Consider the following 19,111-nt stretch of genomic DNA (forward strand, 5'->3'; position numbering starts at 1 on the left):
GTAGGAAAAAGGGACTCCAGAGTGCACTTGGGAAAAAGGAAAAAAAAAAACACACCCTTTCAAATGCAGAGCTGAACTTATCACAAGGTATTTGTCGAGGGCTGCTGTTTATTACATCAGTGTCCTATTTAGGAGGGCCTCCAAGGAGAAGTTTCCATATAGCCTCTAGAAAATGCAGAACCAAATCACTGAGTTCATCTAGAGTCAGATCATTAAAGAATGTAGAGGTTATTTTTGCCTCCTTTTTGGCTCCATTTTGTGCTCATATCCCAATTATTTTTTCTGCCAATTTAGAAACTTTTCAGAAAGACATTTGCAACTACAGAAAAGTTACAGGAACAGTAAACACCCATATTCTCAATGGCGAGTTAACCTTTTGTCACACCGCTTTTGCTCTCTCTCCTCTTCACACATGCACGGGGACTGTTGGTTGCAGGCAGTATGATTCTTCACCCCCCCTCCAAATACTTCAACATGCCTGTTCTAAGAACAAGAATATTCTCTTAAGTTCTCTTATCCTATATTCTATGTAGTCTTATAAGGTGTCTCAAATCTTTTGTGAGCAAGGTAAAGTATAAATACCAGGAAAAATGTAACATAAGATTATATCAGGTAGACTTAACATTAAAAAATTTACTTTTACATTACAAGACAAATTTGCAGCCACAAGGTGGCAATGTGCCATAGACATTGAACAAAAAGTTCCATAACAGCTACTATTTAATAGTCCTAGTAAATGCACTAAGAATGGATGCCTACCCTGTGAAGCAATCAAACAAGTTAGGGTCCATTCTACTTACTTATTTTCTCTTAATTATGAGTGACAGCTGCATAAAATACAAATATTTCTCATTTAAGGTTCATCAGCATCTGCTACTTATTTTTCACCTGATGTTAAATTTTTTCAGCTTGTAGAATTACAATTAATTACTCTGGGGAAGACTGTTGTATCACAAATTAACAGCGGGTAGAAAAACAAGCAGAGGAAAGAAGATAATTCCTAAATAGGAATTAGGTAATTTTCATACATATATCCAAGAAAGCCATAAAAGACATGAAACAAATGTGGAAGAAAGAGAAGGAAATCAAGGAGAAAACAGAAAAAAAACCTTATTCATCACATATCGCACATATATAGACATGAGCTATTAGTCCACAAGCCAAGGTTTTTAATCAAAATCACAAGAAGGGAGTATTATTTTAAATCTGGGAAAACTGAGGCAGTGAATTGTGAGGGCTGCCAATGTTTCAGGCACAGTATGAGCAGAAAACCTATAAGCATAGTGCAGTGCTCCAAGATCCCATTTCCTCTTCACATCCAATCACACTCCCAACAGGCTCTCTCTAAATAGATCATTTTTCCAAATTTGCTCTGTTGTCAGTGGCTTTACTATTCTTTCTACAATTAGTCAAAGCTTCTCAAAATGGTCCACTGCAGCCCTGCAATTTATTTTTCATTTTTTGTCCTGAGTCAAATACTCATGATCCCTTTTAAGACACTTCATCACACCCTAGAGCTTATGGTAGACATCAAACATGTCACTTTGGACTTCGTCCTTTAAATAATTCCATTTTAATGTTTTCCAACTTTTCCAGACTCCCAAAGTCTTCATACTACAAGGAGTTGAACCAAAGACAGAGGCTGTCTTGAAACTTTCACTGATGTTCAAGGGCATCTAAGCCTGGGCAAGACACCCCTGCTTCAAATACTTGTGGTTCCTCTCCCTAAGCAGGCTGTGTACTCCTAGAGGGCCAGGTCCTACTCCGTGGTCACCTACATGCTGCTGGCCACAAAGTATCCTGCATTGAAACAGCAATATGTCCTTACCTCATGCACCAATAGTAAATACTGATTTGTGTGCCTGGATTTGCTTAAAATTTCCTACGTTAGTTCTTACCACCTCCAACAAGAGCCATAGAAAATTTGGAAGGATTCCTTTAATATTATTGAATGCAGAAGTCAGACAGGGGCACAGCATACCACCTACAAGTGAGGGATGTACACCCGCTCTCGCTAGCAGTTTATCACAGGAAACATGTTAGCATCTTAAGGGATAAAAGGTATATAACCAAGGGAAGTGTGAGGCAGAATTGAAAGAAAGTTTCCAAAACTGTCAGTTCTATAGAAATGCCAATCACCAGAATTCTATACCTATATTTTCTGTATTTACTGCCCCCACCCATTATATGCTGTTTTACAAATTATCAGGCTGAGAAAAAAACAGATCCTCCACGATGACATTGTGGCTTGGCCATATCAATGAAGATGAATTAAAAGCACATAGTTAATATTTAATAGCAATGTACTGTATTCTTGAAAATCACAGAGTAGATTTAAGTGTTCTCACTCCCCAAAAATAAGCATGTGAGGTTAATACATATGTTAATTAGCTTGATTTAGCCATTCCACAACACATACATATTTTAAGACATTATGATGCATATACATATGTAGAATTTTTATTTTTCAATTAAAAGAATAAATTTTAAAAAGTAAAAATGAAGGCACATCATTTACAAGCCTCGATCTAATTTTTGTTAATGTCTCCGCCATCACCATCACGACCATCTGCAAATATGCACCACAGATTTCTTTATCTACGGCTATATGCCCTAGTAATACCACCCATCTGTCTATAAAAAGGCATATTAGAACTGTCCACAAACACAGAACTTTCAGCCTCTTAACTGACAATTTTCTCCGACCTCATTTTCAGACACTTCTATTCCCAAGCACATGGGTTCTGTAATTCATAGTTTTTAAATATTAACAGTGGTCATATAAGCAGAAAGAGAAAGCTTTTTCCAATTTCAGTAAATGGCAATTCTGTTTTCTCTAGCTACTCAGGTCACAAAATCTTTCAGTTGTTCTTAACTTCTCTTTCACACTCCATATCCAACTAGTAAATCCTCCAGGCTCAACTTCCAAAATACACCCAAGATCACTTCACCATTTCTATGCCTACCACCCTTGTCCCTGCCATTCCCTTTCTCTCTTGCAATAGCATCTCAAGAGGTCTCTGTGCTTCCATCCTCTCAGCACCATAGCAGTGACCCTTCTAAACCATGAAGCCAGATGCTCCAATTCCACTGCTGGAGTCCTTCTCTCTAGTCCCAGCTCCTGCCACTCCACTCGATCCACCTTGGTCTCTTGCCAGACCTTGGATGCCCCAGGCTCTTCCCACCCAGGACCTTACATTTATCATTTCCTCTACCTGCGATACATTCCAGATATTAGCTATTGTACCCCCTCTGTCCTCTGGGTCTCTATTCAAATCTCACTCTTCCTGGGATGCCCTCTGTAAATGCCTATGTAAAACAGCACGCTCAACCTTTATTCCTTGTTCTTATTTTTCTTCAGAGCATCTATCACCACATGACATATGAGATCTTTGGTACTTGTTTCTTGCTCTTCTCCCCCTGCTAAAATTAAAGTTACATGAAATCATGCACTATATTGTTTTGTCCACTGCTGTATCCCTAGAACACTGCAAACTACATAAAAAGCACCTGTAAATATTGGTGGAAAGAGCAAATCAATTGCAAATCTCTGATATGTACTTTAAAATATAACAGGAAAAAAATAGAAAACACATGCCATAAAGGGCTTTAATTACTGAAAAAATAGAATAAAATTATATTAAATGTAATTCAAGGTGACATACTGGAAACTAAAGTGAGTCTCTAGTATTTTGACAAACTGAACACTTCATGTGTGGAAAAGACCCTTAGGTTATGGCAAACCACATCATTTGAAAGAATCTGTTCCATATACCAAACTAATATGCTAATTTTTGAACACAGCTAACTCCAAATGTAATTCCTAAATAACCACTGAACTTTTTAACTGTATCCCTGCTACTATATATATTTGTCCAAATCAATCCAATCTTTTCCTACTCCACTCCTCTTTTCTGTAAGCCCGCATTGATCGCCAAGATGTAGCACATGCATTTTATTTTTTTTTCCTTTTTTTTTTCATTTTACTTTAAGTTTTAGGGTACATGTGCACATTGTGCAGGTTAGTTACATATATATACATGTGCCATGCTAGTGTGCTGCACCCACTAACTCGTCATCTAGCATTAGGTATATCTCCCAATGCTATCCCTCTCCCCTCCCCCCACCCCACAACAGTCCCCAGAGTATGATATTCCCCTTCCTGTGTCCATGTGATCTCATTGTTCAATTCCCACCTATGAGTGAGAATATGCGGTGTTTGGTTTTTTGTTCTTGCGATAGTTTACTGAGAATTATGATTTCCAATTTCATCCATGTCCCTACAAAGGACATGAACTCATCATTTTTTATGGCTGCATAGTATTCCATGGTGTATATGTGCCACATTTTCTTAATCCAATCTATCATTATTGGACATTTGGGTTGGTTCCAAGTCTTTGCTATTGTGAATAATGCCGCAATAAACATACGTGTGCATGTGTCTTTATAGCAGAATGATTTATAGTCCTTTGGGTATATACCCAGTAATGGGATGGCTGGGTCAAATGGTATTTCCAGTTCTAGATCGCTGAGGAATCGCCACACTGACTTCCACAATGGTTGAACTAGTTTACAGTCCCACCAACAGTGTAAAAGTGTTCCTATTTCTCCACATCCTCTCCAGCACCTGTTGTTTCCTGACTTTTTAATGATTGCCATTCTAACTGGTGTGAGATGGTATCTCATTGTGGTTTTGATTTGCATTTCTCTGATGGCCAGTGATGATGAGCATTTTTTCACGTGTGTTCTGGCTGCATAAATGTCTTCTTTTGAGAAGTGTCTGTTCATGTCCTTTGCCCACTTGTTGATGGGGTTGTTTATTTTTTTCTTGTAAATTTGTTTGAGTTCATTGTAGATTCTGGATATTAGCCTTCTGTCAGATGAGTAGGTTGCGAAAATTTTCTCCCATTTTGTAGGTTGCCTGTTCACTCTGATGGTAGTTTCTTTTGCTGTGCAGAAGCTCTTTAGTTTAATTAGATCCCATTTGTCAATTTTGGCTTTTGTTGCCATTGCTTTTGGTGTTTTAGACATGAAGTCCTTGCCCATGCCTATGTCCTGAATGGTAATGCCTAGGTTTTCTTCTAGGGCTTTTATGGTTTTGGGTCTAACGTTTAAGTCTTTAATCCATCTTGAATTGATTTTTGTATAAGGTGTAAGGAAGGGATCCAGTTTCAGCTTTCTACATATGGCTAGCCAGTTTTCCCAGCACCATTTATTAAATAGGGAATCCTTTCCCCATTGCTTGTTTTTCTCAGGTTTGTCAAAGATCAGATAGTTGTAGATATGCGGCGTTATTTCTGAGGGCTCTGTTCTGTTCCATTGATCTATATCTCTGTTTTGGTACCAGTACCATGCTGTTTTGGTTACTGTAGCCTTGTAGTATAGTTTGAAGTCAGATAGTGTGATGCCTCCTGCTTTGTTCTTTTGGCTTAGGATTGACTTGGCGATGCGGGCTCTTTTTTGGTTCCATATGAACTTTAAAGTAGTTTTTTCCCATTCTGTGAAGAAAGGCATTGGTAGCTTGATGGGGATGGCATTGTATCTGTAAATTACCTTGGGCAGTATGGCCATTTTCATGATATTGATTCTTCCTACCCATGAGCATGGAATGTTCTTCCATTTGTTTGTATCCTCTTTTATTTCATTGAGCAGTTGTTTGTAGTTCTTGAAGAGGTCCTTCACATCCCTTGTAAGTTGGATTCCTAGGTATTTTATTCTCTTTGAAGCAATTGTGAATGGGAGTTCACTCATTATTTGGCTCTCTGTTTGTCTGTTGTTGGTGTATAAGAATGCTTGTGATTTTTGTACATTGATTTTTTATCCTGAGACTTTGCTGAAGTTGCTCATCAGCTTAAGGAGATTTTGGGCTGAGACAATGGGGTTTTCTAGATATACAATCATGTCGTCTGCAAACAGGGACAATTTGACTTCCTCTTTTCCTAATTGAATACCTTTTATTTCCTTCTCCTGCCTAAATGCCCTGGCCAGAACTTCCAACACTATGTTGAATAGGAGTGGTGAGAGAGGGCATCCCTGTCTTGTGCCAGTTTTCAAAGGGAATGCTTCCAGTTTTTGCCCATTCAGTATGATATTGGCTGTGGGTTTATCATAGATAGCTCTTATTATTTTGAAATACGTCCCATCAATACCTAATTTATTGAGAGTTTTTAGCATGAAGGGTTGTTGAATTTTGTCAAAGGCTTTTTCTGCATCTATTGAGATAATCATGTGGTTTTTGTCTTTGGCTCTGTTTATATGCCAGATTACATTTATTGATTTGCGTATATTGAACCAGCCTTGCATCCCAGGGATGAAGCCCACTTGATCATCGTGAATAAGCTTTTTGATGTGCTCCTGGATTCGTTTTGCCAGTATTTTATTGAGGATTTTTGCATCAATGTTCATCAAGGATATTGGTCTAAAATTCTCTTTTTTGGTTGTGTCTCTGCCTGGCTTTGGTATCAGAATGATGCTGGCCTCGTAAAAAGAGTTAGGGAGGATTCCTTCTTTTTCTATTGATTGGAATAGTTTCAGAAGGAATGGTACCAGTTCCTCCTTGTACCTCTGGTAGAATTTGGCTGTGAATCCATCTGGTCCTGGACTCTTTTTGGTTGGTAAGCCATTGATTATCGCCACAATTTCAGATCCTGTTATTGGTCTATTCAGAGATTCAACTTCTTCCTGGTTTAGTCTTGGGAGAGTGTATGTGTCCAGGAATTTATCCATTTCTTCTAGATTTTCCAGTTTATTTGTGTAGAGGTGTTTGTAGTATTCTCTGATGGTAGTTTGTATTTCTGTGGGATCGGTGGTGATATCCCCTTTATCATTTTTTATTGTGTCTATTTGATTCTTCTCTCTTTTTCTCTTTATTAGTCTTGCTAGCGGTCTATCAATTTTGTTGATCCTTTCAAAAAACCAGCTCCTGGATTAATTTTTTGAAGGGTTTTTTGTGTCTCTATTTCCTTCAGTTCTGCTCTGATTTTAGTTATTTCTTGCCTTCTGCTAGCTTTTGAATGTGTTTGCTCTTGCTTTTCTAGTTCTTTTAATTGTGATATTAGGGTGTCAATTTTGGATCTTTCCTGCTTTCTCTTGTGGGCATTTAGTGCTATAAATTTCCCTCTACACACTGCTTTGAATGCGTCCCAGAGATTCTGGTATGTTGTGTCTTTGTTCTCGTTGGTTTCAAAGAACATCTTTATTTCTGCCTTCCTTTCGTTATGTACCCAGTAGTCATTCAGGAGCAGGTTGTTCAGTTTCCATGTAGTTGAGCGGTTTTGAGTGAGATTCTTAATCCTGAGTTTTAGTTTGATTGCACTGTGGTCTGAGAGATAGTTTGTTATAATTTCTGTTCTTTTACATTTGCTGAGGAGAGCTTTACTTCCAAGTATGTGGTCAATTTTGGAATAGGTGTGGTGTGGTGCTGAAAAAAATGTATATTCTGTTGATTTGGGGTGGAGAGTTCTGTAGATGTCTATTAGGTCCACTTGGTGAAGAGCTGAGTTCAATTCCTGGGTATCCTTGTTGACTTTCTGTCTCGTTGATCAGTCTAATGTTGACAGTGGGGTGTTAAAGTCTCCTATTATTAATGTGTGGGAGTCTAAGTCTCTTTGTAGGTCACTCAGGACTTGCTTTATGAATCTTGGTGCTCCTGTATTGGGTGCATATATATTTAGGATAGTTAGCTCTTCTTGTTGAATTGATCCCTTTACCATTATGTAATGGCTTTCTTTGTCTCTTTTGATCTTTGTTGGTTTAAAGTCTGTTTTATCAGAGACTAGGATTGCAACCCCTGCCTTTTTTTGTTTTCCATTTGCTTGGTAGATCTTCCTCCATCCTTTTATTTTGAGCCTATGTGTGTCTCTGCACGTGAGATGGGTTTCCTGAATACAGCACACTGATGGGTCTTGACTCTTTATCCAATTTGCCAGTCTGTGTCTTTTAATTGGAGCATTTAGTCCATTTACACTTAAAGTTAATATTGTTATATGTGAATTTGATCCTGTCATTATGATGTTAGCTGGTTATTTTGCTCGTTAGTTGATGCAGTTTCTTTCTAGTCTTGACGGTCTTTACATTTTGGCATGATTTTGCAGCGGCTGGTACCGGTTGTTCCTTTCCATGTTTAGCGCTTCCTTCAGGAGCTCTTTTAGGGCAGGCCTAGTGGTGACAAAATTTCTCAGCATTTGCTTGTCTGTAAAGTATTTTATTTCTCCTTCACTTATGAAGCTTAGTTTGGCTGGATATGAAATTCTGGGTTGAAAATTCTTTTCTTTAAGAATGTTGAATATTGGCCCCCACTCTCTTCTGGCTTGTAGGGTTTCTGCCGAGATATCCGCTGTTAGTCTGATGGGCTTCCCTTTGAGAGTAACCTGACCTTTCTCTCTGGCTGCCCTTAACATTTTTTCCTTCATTTCAACTTTGGTGAATCTGACAATTATGTGTCTTGGAGTTGCTCTTCTCGAGGAGTATCTTTGTGGCGTTCTCTGTATTTCCTGAATCTGAATGTTGGCCTGCCTTGCTAGATTGGGGAAGTTCTCCTGGATAATATCCTGCAGAGTGTTTTCCAACTTGGTTCCATTCTCCCCATCACTTTCAGGTACACCAATCAGACATAGATTTGGTCTTTTCACATAGTCCCATATTTCTTGGAGGCTTTGCTCATTTCTTTTTATTCTTTTTTCTCTAAACTTCCCTTCTCACTTCATTTCATTCATTTCATCTACCATCGCTGATACCCTTTCTTCCAGTTGATCTCATCGGCTCCTGAGGCTTGTGCATTCTTCACATAGTTCTCGAGCCTTGGTTTTCAGCTCCATCAGCTCCTTTAAGCACTTCTCTGTATTGGTTATTCTAGTTATACATTCCTCTAGATTTTTTTCAAAGTTTTCAACTTCTTTGCCTTTGGTTTGAATGTCCTCCTGTAGCTCAGAGTAATTTGATCGTCTGAAGCCTTCTTCTCTCAGCTCGTCAAAATCATTCTCCATCCAGCTTTGTTCCGTTGCTGGTGAGGAACTGCGTTCCTTTGGAGGAGGAGAGGCGCTCTGCTTTTTAGAGTTTCCAGTTTTTCTGTTCTGTTTTTTCCCCATCTTTGTGGTTTTATCTACTTTTGGTCTTTGATGATGGTGATGTACAGATGGGTTTTCGGTGTGGATGTCCTTTCTGTTTGTTAGATTTCCTTCTAACAGACAGGACCCTCAGCTGCAGGTCTGTTGGAATACCCTGCCGTATGAGGTGTCAGTGTGCCCCTGCTGGGGGGTGCCTCCCAGTTACGCTGCTCGGGGGTCAGGGGTCAGGGACCCACTTGAGGAGGCAGTCTGCCCGTTCTCAGATCTCCAGCTGCGTGCTGGGAGAACCACTGCTCTCTTCAAAGCTGTCAGACAGGGACATTTAAGTCTGCAGAGGTTACTGCTGTCTTTTTGTTTGTCTGTGCCCTGCCCCCAGAGGTGGAGCCTACAGAGGCAGGCAGGCCTCCTTGAGCTGTGATGGGCTCCACCCAGTTCAAGCTTCCCCTCTGCTTTCTTTACCTAATCAAGCCTGGGCAATGGCGGGCGCCCCTCCCCCAGCCTCGCTGCCACCTTGCAGTTTGATCTCAGACTGCTGTGCTAGCAATCAGCGAGACTCCGTGAGCATAGGACCGTCCGAGCCATGTGCGGGATATAATCTCCTGGTGTGCCATTTTTTATGCCGGTCGGAAAACCGCAGTATTCGGGTGGGAGTGACCCGATTTTCAAGGTGCGTCCGTCACCCCTTTGACTCAGAAAGGGAACTCCCTGACCCTTTGCGCTTCCGAAGTGAGGCAATGCCTCGCCCTGCTTCAGCTTGCACATGGTGCGCGCACCTACTGACCTGCGCCCACTGTCTGGCACTCCCTAGTGAGATGAACCTGGTACCTCAGATGGAAATGCAGAAATCACCGTTTTCTGCGTCACTCACGCTGGGAGCTGTAGACCTGAGCTGTTCCTATTCGGCCATCTTGGCTCCTCCCTCAGCACATGCATTTTAAAGACTCATCCAGTATGCACATGCCCTTAGGCCAAAGTTCATTAGTTCAAAGGGATCACCAATGTCATCTGCATACATGAGAGGCTCACCAGTAAAGTCCTTTTTATGCTTAAAAAAAGAGAAGAGACTGATTCATAACATAGATTATGATGACATTGTTCAGTTATTCTGTTTCGTGATATTAAATATCTTAAGAAACCAAAGATACGAAAATAGATTATAAAACTGCAGAGACTATGCTTGTAATCCTAATTAACTGCTCTCTCTCTCTCATCCCTGCCACCCAATAAAGAATCAAATTGGCAACCTGAAATGACTTTATTTCAAAATTGGATTTTATCTACTTTTAAACCGAAGCCTATAATCAATATTTTAAAATTTGATAGAACAGGCTTCTATAGTTAAAACACTCATTATTTGTTTCATACTAATTCCACAGTGGTTAGGAGCCCAGATGAGAGCCGACACTTACTATCCTAATTAAGATATTTAACTATTTCTGCACCTGTTTCCTCAACCATGAGATGTTAGTAACAATAAATATCTATCTACTGGGGTGGCAGTAAGGATGAAGACAGTACATATATGTAAAGCACCTAAGACAGTGCTTGGCACAAAGGAAGTGCACCATGAATGACAGCTATGGTTATTAATATCGTTGTCCTGTAGTAAGTCACTTCGTTGTCTAGGCAAACATCTCTGTGAGTGTACATCATCATCAATGGTTCACAAGAAAATTAAACTCTTTACAATCATACCAAGGTTTTGGTTTGTTTTTCGTTTTTATGGCTCAAGTGAGAATTTGATTTAAACTGATTTTACGTTATTTCAGGCTGTAATGCTCATACCTGTATTCCAGAGCACAGAATTCTAGGGTGTGATGGCCTATGCTATGGGCATCTGTAGCTATGTTTTTGGCATGAAGCAGAGCAGTACAGTGGTGAGGGACCTAGCCCCAGTGGGAATTGCCAGGAACAGAATCCCAATGTCCTGTCCTGGGCAAGCTACCTCTCTCTCAGACTGGACCTCAGAGATGCAGTTAGGATGCAGAGAGATGATGCACGAAAAGAGCTGGCACACAGACACACTCAGTAACAAGTGATACTGATAAATGTCACTATCGCCCTAGGCTCAGCTCAAGTCTCCCTCCCCTTCCCTTGGCCTGATGTCTGCTACAACCTGCAGCAGCTCTATTTAACTGGCCCTCCTGAGTGGCACCTCTCAGGCACTCTTATCTCTGTTCTATACCACTCAAAGAATAGAAAAACATTTATTATTCTCTGCAGTGCCTGAAGAATATGCAAGGCCCCTTTCCCAGCATCTTAAAATCTAACTATAGATTGAGTCAGACCACCAAGACCTCTACAGTCCTAGACCACACCATCCTGGGACCTATTAATTGATTTTGCTGACAGTCATGTTGGATTATACCACCCAGAATGCATTCTTCCATTTAATGATACTGTAAGAAATGGTCCCAGCCAGGCATGGTGGCTTACACCTGTAATCCCAGCACTTTGGGAGGCCGAGGCAGGTGGATCATGAGGTCAAGAGATCGAGACCACCTTGGCCAACATGGTGAAACCCTGTCTCTACTAAAAATACAAAAATTAGCTGGGTGTGGTTGCACACGCCTGTAGTCCTCAACTACTTGGGAGGCTGAGGCAGAGGTTGCAGTGAGCTTGAACCCGAGAGGCAGAGGTTGCAGTGAGCCGAGATCGCACCACTGCACTCCAGCCTGGCGACAGAGTGAGACTCCATCTAAGAAGAAGAAAAGGAAGAGAAGGAAGAGAAGGAAGGAAGGAGGGAGTGAGGGAGAGAGGGAGGGAGGGAGAGAGAGAGGGAGTGAGGGAGGGAGGGAGGGAGGGAGAGAGGGAGGGAGGGAGGGAGGGAGGGAGAGAGGGAGAGAGGGAGGGAGGGAGACAGGGAGGGAGGGAGGAAGACAGGGAGGGAGGGAGGGAGGGAGGGAGGGAGGGAGGGAGGGAGAGAGGGAGGAAGGAAAGAAGGAAGGAAAGAAGGAAGGAAAGAAGGAAGGAAGGGGTCCTATAAATCCTGCTGCTCTGTTCTTATAAACAAGTAAAGAAGGGCCTATATTGCATAGCATCCTTCCTTATGAAGACTCATCTCTTTTTATAGACATTTATTAAGCGGCTGTGTGCCAGGTATTGCTCTGGACACAGCAGTTGGCAAAAGGGCAAAGAACGAAACAGACAGAAATCCCTGCCCACTGGGAACTTCATTGGAGTTGAGGAGAGGAACATCTAGAGAAAATCCTTTCAGTTCCTTGCATTAAGACTATTTTTATCCTGGGAACACTATAACCCACATACCTAGTCATGTTTCTCTACTTCAGTCCCTAGAAATCCCCTGGCAAAGCCCACACCCCATCGCCAACAAGCACAGCATGTCCTATGTCCAACTGAGACTTCACGGGTCCATCTGCTGTGCTAACCTTGGTCCAGATTTCACCTTACCCTCTAAACCAGCAGTTCTGAACTCATAGTGATTTTCCCTCCACCCCCTCACCCTTCAGAAGACATGGGGCAGTATCTGAACCCATTTTTGGTTGTCACAACTTGGGTTGGCTACAGGCCAGGGAGGCTAACTAAATTTCCTGCAATGCACGGGACAGCTTCCCACAACAAAGAATTATCCAGCTCAAAGCATCAGCAATGCCATTATTGAGAACCCCCGCCCTACACTCACTTTCCTTTTTGTCTCTCTTCACCTATTTTTGAGTGCGTCACCTTGCTGAGATGACCTAGGTTGTAGGTCATCCTAAAAGCTTTTGAGAACAGGAAGCGGGACAGAGGAAGAGCACAGATAGAATCTCAGCAAAAATTGTTCATGCCACCAAAGATTTGGCAAGCAAATAATTTGCTGAGCAACATCAATTTACCCAAACTATTTAACTGTTCACTGCAATTCACTTTCTCAATGAATGTCCATATTTTTTAAGAAAGAATGCATCAGTAGAATGTGTTTAAACTAGAAGATGTACTAGATACCAATATCATTTTCCATCTTTGGTTTTATAATTAATTCTCTGAATCACAAACTTCAATAGAAATATAAGAAGTGTTTCAGAAACATCCCAAAATACAGTATTAGATCAAACTACAGTGGCATTCACATAAACAGAGCTGTAGCACTAGTTTCATTTCTTAAGAGAATTGATTTTCTCTGTTCCCTTCCAAGAGAAATATGTATATTAGCACTTTGATACTGCTATCTCGTGACTGTCAACTCAACTTCAAGAAAGTCAATTCCTTTTCTCTACACACACACACACACACACACACACACACACACACCATGCGCATGCACACATCCACCACCAGCAATACAATTTCATCACAGCCCCAAGGACAGAGCACCACACTGTAGGCATTTAATTGCAACTGACTGTGATTAAGCAATAAAGTCAACAGTCTAAAGATGTTAAAAAAAAAAATAAAGCTAGTATCATTTTATAGTTTTTTAAAACATGGCACACTTTGTGCATAGTTTTCAAATTATGAATCATTTCTCAAAGTTCACTTTAGGAACAATGACACTGGGAGAACACAGAAAATACTAATTTGATTTTGCATATACATCACCTGTTTTCCTGTCACTTTAATATTCTAGATGTTTCCTTGACCTTTATTTAGGTGTTTGATCTATGCCTGAAGTTGTTTACCTATCTGAAGTCATTAAATTGCCCTGATACCATCAAGTCCCCATCAGCAACATAACTAAAGAGTCTGACCATGCTTAACAAGCAGGAAGAGAATATACTGCTCACCCGTCATCTTCCTTCCATTTAAAGTCAGAGGGGAACATTCCCACACGATGCCACAAAACCTGACATTATGTGCCTGCTTCCAGCTTTGGGAGAGAAAGTAGACTCCCTACTAGGCAGTAGTATTCCCATTTTACCAAAGAGGAAAAGGATTCAGAAAGATAAATCCTTCACAGCTCTCAGCTCATTAGGAGGTACTATGAGAAATCAAGCCCAAGATGCCCAACTACAAAGCCCACATTTCTTCCTCTGTTTGACTGTGTTCCAGAAAGGCTCACTGTGGCAAGGTGCCCAAAGCTTTGGAAAGTCAACCTTAACCTCCTCTTACATCCCCAGTCTGAGAAGACTCCACAAAGACAGGATTCTTAGAACCTGGTGTCAACCAATCCAAATGATCCAGTTCAATCCTAATTGGCTGGCTACCCAAGTAGTTTCTAGGGTTTCTATGGCGGCAATTTTTAAGTTAGAATTACAGAATCACAAAACATTAAGCAGTGGAAAGGACCTAAAAATCATCTGTAGTCTAATTTCCTGGTTTTACTGGAAGATGGAGGCCCAGACAAGTCAAATGAACTGCCCAGACTTAGAAAGATGACTGGTGCACGAATGCAGACCAGAACCCAAATTTCTACACCCACAACCTACTGCCTATGTGCTGTGCTTCCTGCAGTCCAGCAGTATTCATCACTGTTACAATCAAGTGTATGATTTCCTCTGGTTTTCTACTCCCACATACTCTATCAACCCAGAATTGCTTTAAAAAAATTTGTTTACCCAAATGTCTACTATGGACTAGACATTGCGTTAAAGGTTAAAGCTAGAAAACAGAAAAGATACAGTCATCTTCTTTGGGACACTTCCATCCAAGTCCACAGACACAAAACCACAACCATTAAGACAACATGGCAAAAGTCGGGACAGAGTCAGGTACAAGCAATTCTACAGCTTTGAGCAGAGCTGTGGTCCAACACCTAATAAATTATTTTCCTTACCTTGTTAGCTGGGCAATGCTGGTATTGCTTAATGCCTTCAATTGCATTTACTCACATAGGTTACAGTCTTCTCAGGTACCCAGAAGCCAGTCCAGGGTGGAGCACAGAGCAGTACGGAGCTGTATATTGATCATTAATCAATTATCGATTAATTGATAATTAGCGGTATCTAAACACATGCTATAATTATTTTCCTTCTGATTGGGGGCTTTTCAAATCCATCCACCACGTTCTAAGAGGTAAGAGAGAAAGAGCAGTCTCTCCCATTCCATGGGCACCATACATCATAATGTGGGCCTTTAAGATCCTAAACATCTACCCTTCTTTAGGCAGCAACTGCTTCCTATGGACCAGATGCTGAAGGCATCGTGCAGCTCATCACATTACACCACCCAGAAGGATCAGAAAACAGTGGTGAGGAGGAAGGCAGTGGTTTGAGGCAAGCCCACAGCTGGGACTTCATCCAGCCACTTATCAGCCGTATAAATTTAAGGTGAACAAGTTTTAATTTCATCTATAAAATAAGGATAATTATATCCTACTCACAGGATCTTGGTCAATTAATGATCAACACACAGCTCCTGGGATCATACCTGACACCAAAAAGGCTCTCAACTGCTTATTCTCTTCCCCCTTCCCTACGCTTTCTTAGCCTAGTACATTTTTTCAGAACTATAAAGGAAAACAATCAATTGTTGACCTTCTGTTCAATAACATGCATCGAAGCCAAAAATAAACTTTATACAAGTTTCTGGAAAAAGCTTTAAAATAAACTCTTTGATATTGTTTGAGTCTGTATCCCTACTCACATCTCATGTTGAAGTGTAATCCCCAATGTTGGAGGAGGAGCCTGGTGGGAGGTGATTGGTCATGGGGGTAGATCCTTCATGAATGGGTTAGTGCCATTCACTAGGTGCTGCTCTGGTGACAGTGAGTGAGTTATCCTGAGATCTGGTTGTTTTAAAAGTATGTAGCATCCCTTTGCTCCTGTTCCTGCCATGTAAGACATGCATTGCTTTCCCTTCACCTTTCATCATGGTCATAAGTTTCCTGAGGCCTCACCAGAAGCAGAAGCTGCCATGTTTCCTGTACAGCCTGCACAACTATGAGCCAATTAAACCTCTTTTCCTTATAAATTACTCACTCAGGTATTGCTTTATAGTAGTGCAAGAACTAATACATACTTCTTATAAAATAATGTTTAAGCTCTTTAACTGGACAAATGCTTAAAATTAATATTCACTTCATGACTTCATATTAAGAGGGAAAATGAGCTGTTTGAGGAACTCTACAGTGGATAGCTCTGACCCAAGAGGCAAAATAAACGTTCTTAAGAAAAGCATTCTTAAGAAACATGAGTCATGAATTATCAGCAGCCCAGGGGCCCCACGTGGTTAAAATGGAAATCATTCAGAAAGACACAGAAAGATAACCGCTGAGCAACTGGCAAATGGTAAGAGGGTGGGATGGCTCTGGGGGATGGAGGGGCACTGGGCCATTTGAGCTATCTTATCAGCTTTATTTCTTCTTAAAGGGAAAAAAATAACCAGAAAACATGAAGGGAATGGTAAAGAAAGAGAAGGAAATGACTGAGGGATAAAGAAGAGAGAGGGGAAGAGGAAAAGAGAAGAAAGTGGCCAAATAAGAGATGTTCAGAAAATGCAATGCCCTGCTTAGCTCCTGAGTTCCCCAGAGCTGTGCCCTCTCCCCCTTCCACTCGAAGCTGTGTCCCACTGTAGAACCAAAGACCAATCATCTCTCTCTTAGCCAAAACAATACATAATATGCAATTGTAATAAATATCTATTAATAAATAATTATAAGTATAATCCACAAGAAAAAATTTTAAAATTCCAAGACCAGCAGCCCCCTGGCACAGCATAGATCCGTCTTACCCCTGAATTCTATCTGACTGGGTTTCTGCCCTGCTATCCTCCTGTTTCCCTGGGCTGAGTCTCTGCCTCTCCATTACTAGTCTCCCTGCCCTGTGTCCCCCGAACTCCAGGTCTGGGGCCCACCCTGTGCCCAGCGTCCTGCACTGACTAACTCCTGCCACTGAAACGCAGCCTGTGGAGGACTGGACTCTGACCGAGTGCCAGGCCTGTGCCACCAGCCTGCCCAAAGCACTTCCAAATGCCCACCCCACCTCTGTGGGAGGCACACAGGAACTTAGGGCTTGCTTTAAAACTTTAGGTAATAGCACTGACACCCCAGCTTCTCTCTTCCCAGGTCACGCCATCCCAGGGCTGAATCCCAAGGCAACCTTCCCCACCTGGATTCCCAGTCCCCAAGAGACGAGCCAGGTCTCACCTGCCAACCTCTCAAGGGAACATGAACTAGAGAAAAAGGGGAAGGAGAAAATGACAGAAACACATACATGAGGAGGAAGAGGGGACATGGGAAATGCAATGAGAAAAAAGAAAAGAAAAGGCTGTGAAGAAGAAGAAAGCAGGAGATGGGACAGAGAACAAGGGCTGCTCTATCATATGAGTGATTAGAGAAGGCTGCTCTGAAGATGTGGCATTCGAACAAAGACCAAAAGGAAGGAAGCTGGTGAGCCGCGCAGGGAGTGGAAGCTTCCAGGCCAGGAAATCGGCAAGCATCAAGGCCCTGAAGTGAGAGTGCATTCAGAGTGCAAGCTACTATTCACAATTAATAGCTTGATAGATTTCCCCAGAAAACAAATCTACTTGAACTTTTCTTCCTATTCTACTATTCACCCAGGGTTATGAGCATGTGAGCAACTTGATGACACTGTACTCTGAATTCTGATTAGCTGACCAACCATTCCTCAAACTTCCTTCATGTATTTGTTCTTGACGACAAGATCTGGCTCCAAACAGGCCTGACACCTCCGCTTGCCAGAAGAAAACTCTCCTGTAGGTTACAAGAGCACAAAGTTACTCAAGATGTTCCCACCTTCACATGCAATCAGGAAAGGAAAAGATTTCGCCTTTGGGTACAGGTTCGCAACTCCACTAAAAGAAGTATTCACCAGAAGCCACAGTGTAGTAAAAACAGAAAATAATTTGTCAAGAGTCCCTTGAGTCTTCCAGGCAGCCCCCAAGGACTGGGTGGGGTTGCCTAAATAAGGCCAAGGCAGCAGCTGGAGGAGCGCTCAGGAGCTTTGAGAGTTGTATCACATTCCTTTTTGTTTTTTTAACCATGTCTATAAACAATTTTATTCTAAAATTATTAATAAAATTACAACTAATCTTAGCCAATAAGAGTGGCAATTCTGTTTCCTTTCCCCCTAAAGGGCAAAAACAAAACACACCAATACACAAGAACCCCAGGGAACAAGTTAATGAGCTTGAGTGCCAACCAGTGGCCGCCTCGGGAAGTGTGAACACACTGGCATCTGAAGAACTCTGAAAACAGACTCGGGCAGATGAACCGCGAGAGCAACTGTACGGTCAGCATCTGACCCAGCTCCGTCTCCCACGCTCCAAGTGTCTATTTTCCCATTCCTGCCTGCACCTCACTGGTAGACCAGCTCTGCAATGAAGGCGTGTGGATCGAAAGGCTGGAAACAAGAGACAAGCTAAGGGGAAGCTTCTAAGTGAGAGCTTGAAACTGCCTGAGAACACAGCACTCCGCTCTGGGAGTACAGATGCTCATCCTTTCAATAAATCTAGGGCTCTAGTATATAACAACCTGAACTTACAGTAGATCAACTCGATTTCCTCTCCTTATACAGGGATTTTAAGGAACGAATTCCTCTGCCATGTAAGTGTTAAAAATTAACAAAAATCAGTTCACAAGAAATGAAAGAACAGCTCTGATTTAGGAGGATGTACCCATCTGACTGGCCTGGCTGGCGAAGCACACCGATCCCCTGACCATGAGTATCATTACAGCTGCCAGAAGCCAGGCCACCTCCTCACCAGGGCTATGGGGTTCTTTTTCCTCCAATTCCACATATTTCTCTAAAGGTTACAGTCACCTTTAGAGTCCACTGTTGAGAGGTCCCATTCCCACAAAGCTCAAACCACTATATCCACTAAAGGTACATTCCTGACCTTCACTGTTATTGACATTCCAGGGATTGGCAAACACAGCCTGTGTGCCAAATAAAATTTTATTGGACCACAGCCACACTCGTTCTTTATGTTGTGTCTACATGCTGCCTACTATAGCAGAGTTGAGCAGCTGCCACAGAGACCACATAGCCCACAAAGCCTAAAATATTTACTATCTGGCCCTTTATAGAACAGGTTTGTGGGTGCCTGATTTATATAAATTCACTGAGCATCTACTATGTGCCAAGTGTGGTTTGGCCACTGTGCAGACAGCAGTGACCAGAACAAAGTTCCTTTCTCCAGGTGGTAAT

General features: G+C 41.6%; 1 protein-coding gene across 20 annotated transcripts in view; it reads right to left on the bottom strand.

Annotated features, from left to right (window-relative positions):
• The window catches only part of MAST4 (microtubule associated serine/threonine kinase family member 4), a 575,831-nt gene that overhangs the window by 411,439 nt on the left and 145,281 nt on the right, over window positions 1–19,111 (bottom strand). The window contains exon 1 of one of the 20 annotated variants that reach the window (XM_063811162.1): window positions 13,790–14,714. The exons of the other annotated variants lie outside the window; for them this stretch is intronic. The gene's annotated coding sequence lies outside the window, so the exon portion shown is untranslated. Of the gene's footprint in view, window positions 1–13,789; window positions 14,715–19,111 lie in introns of those variants that run through there. 20 annotated transcript variants of the gene reach the window in all.

The sequence above is a fragment of the Pan troglodytes genome, chromosome 4 (assembly GCF_028858775.2).
Source record: "Pan troglodytes isolate AG18354 chromosome 4, NHGRI_mPanTro3-v2.0_pri, whole genome shotgun sequence".
Taxonomy (NCBI): domain Eukaryota; kingdom Metazoa; phylum Chordata; class Mammalia; order Primates; family Hominidae; genus Pan; species Pan troglodytes.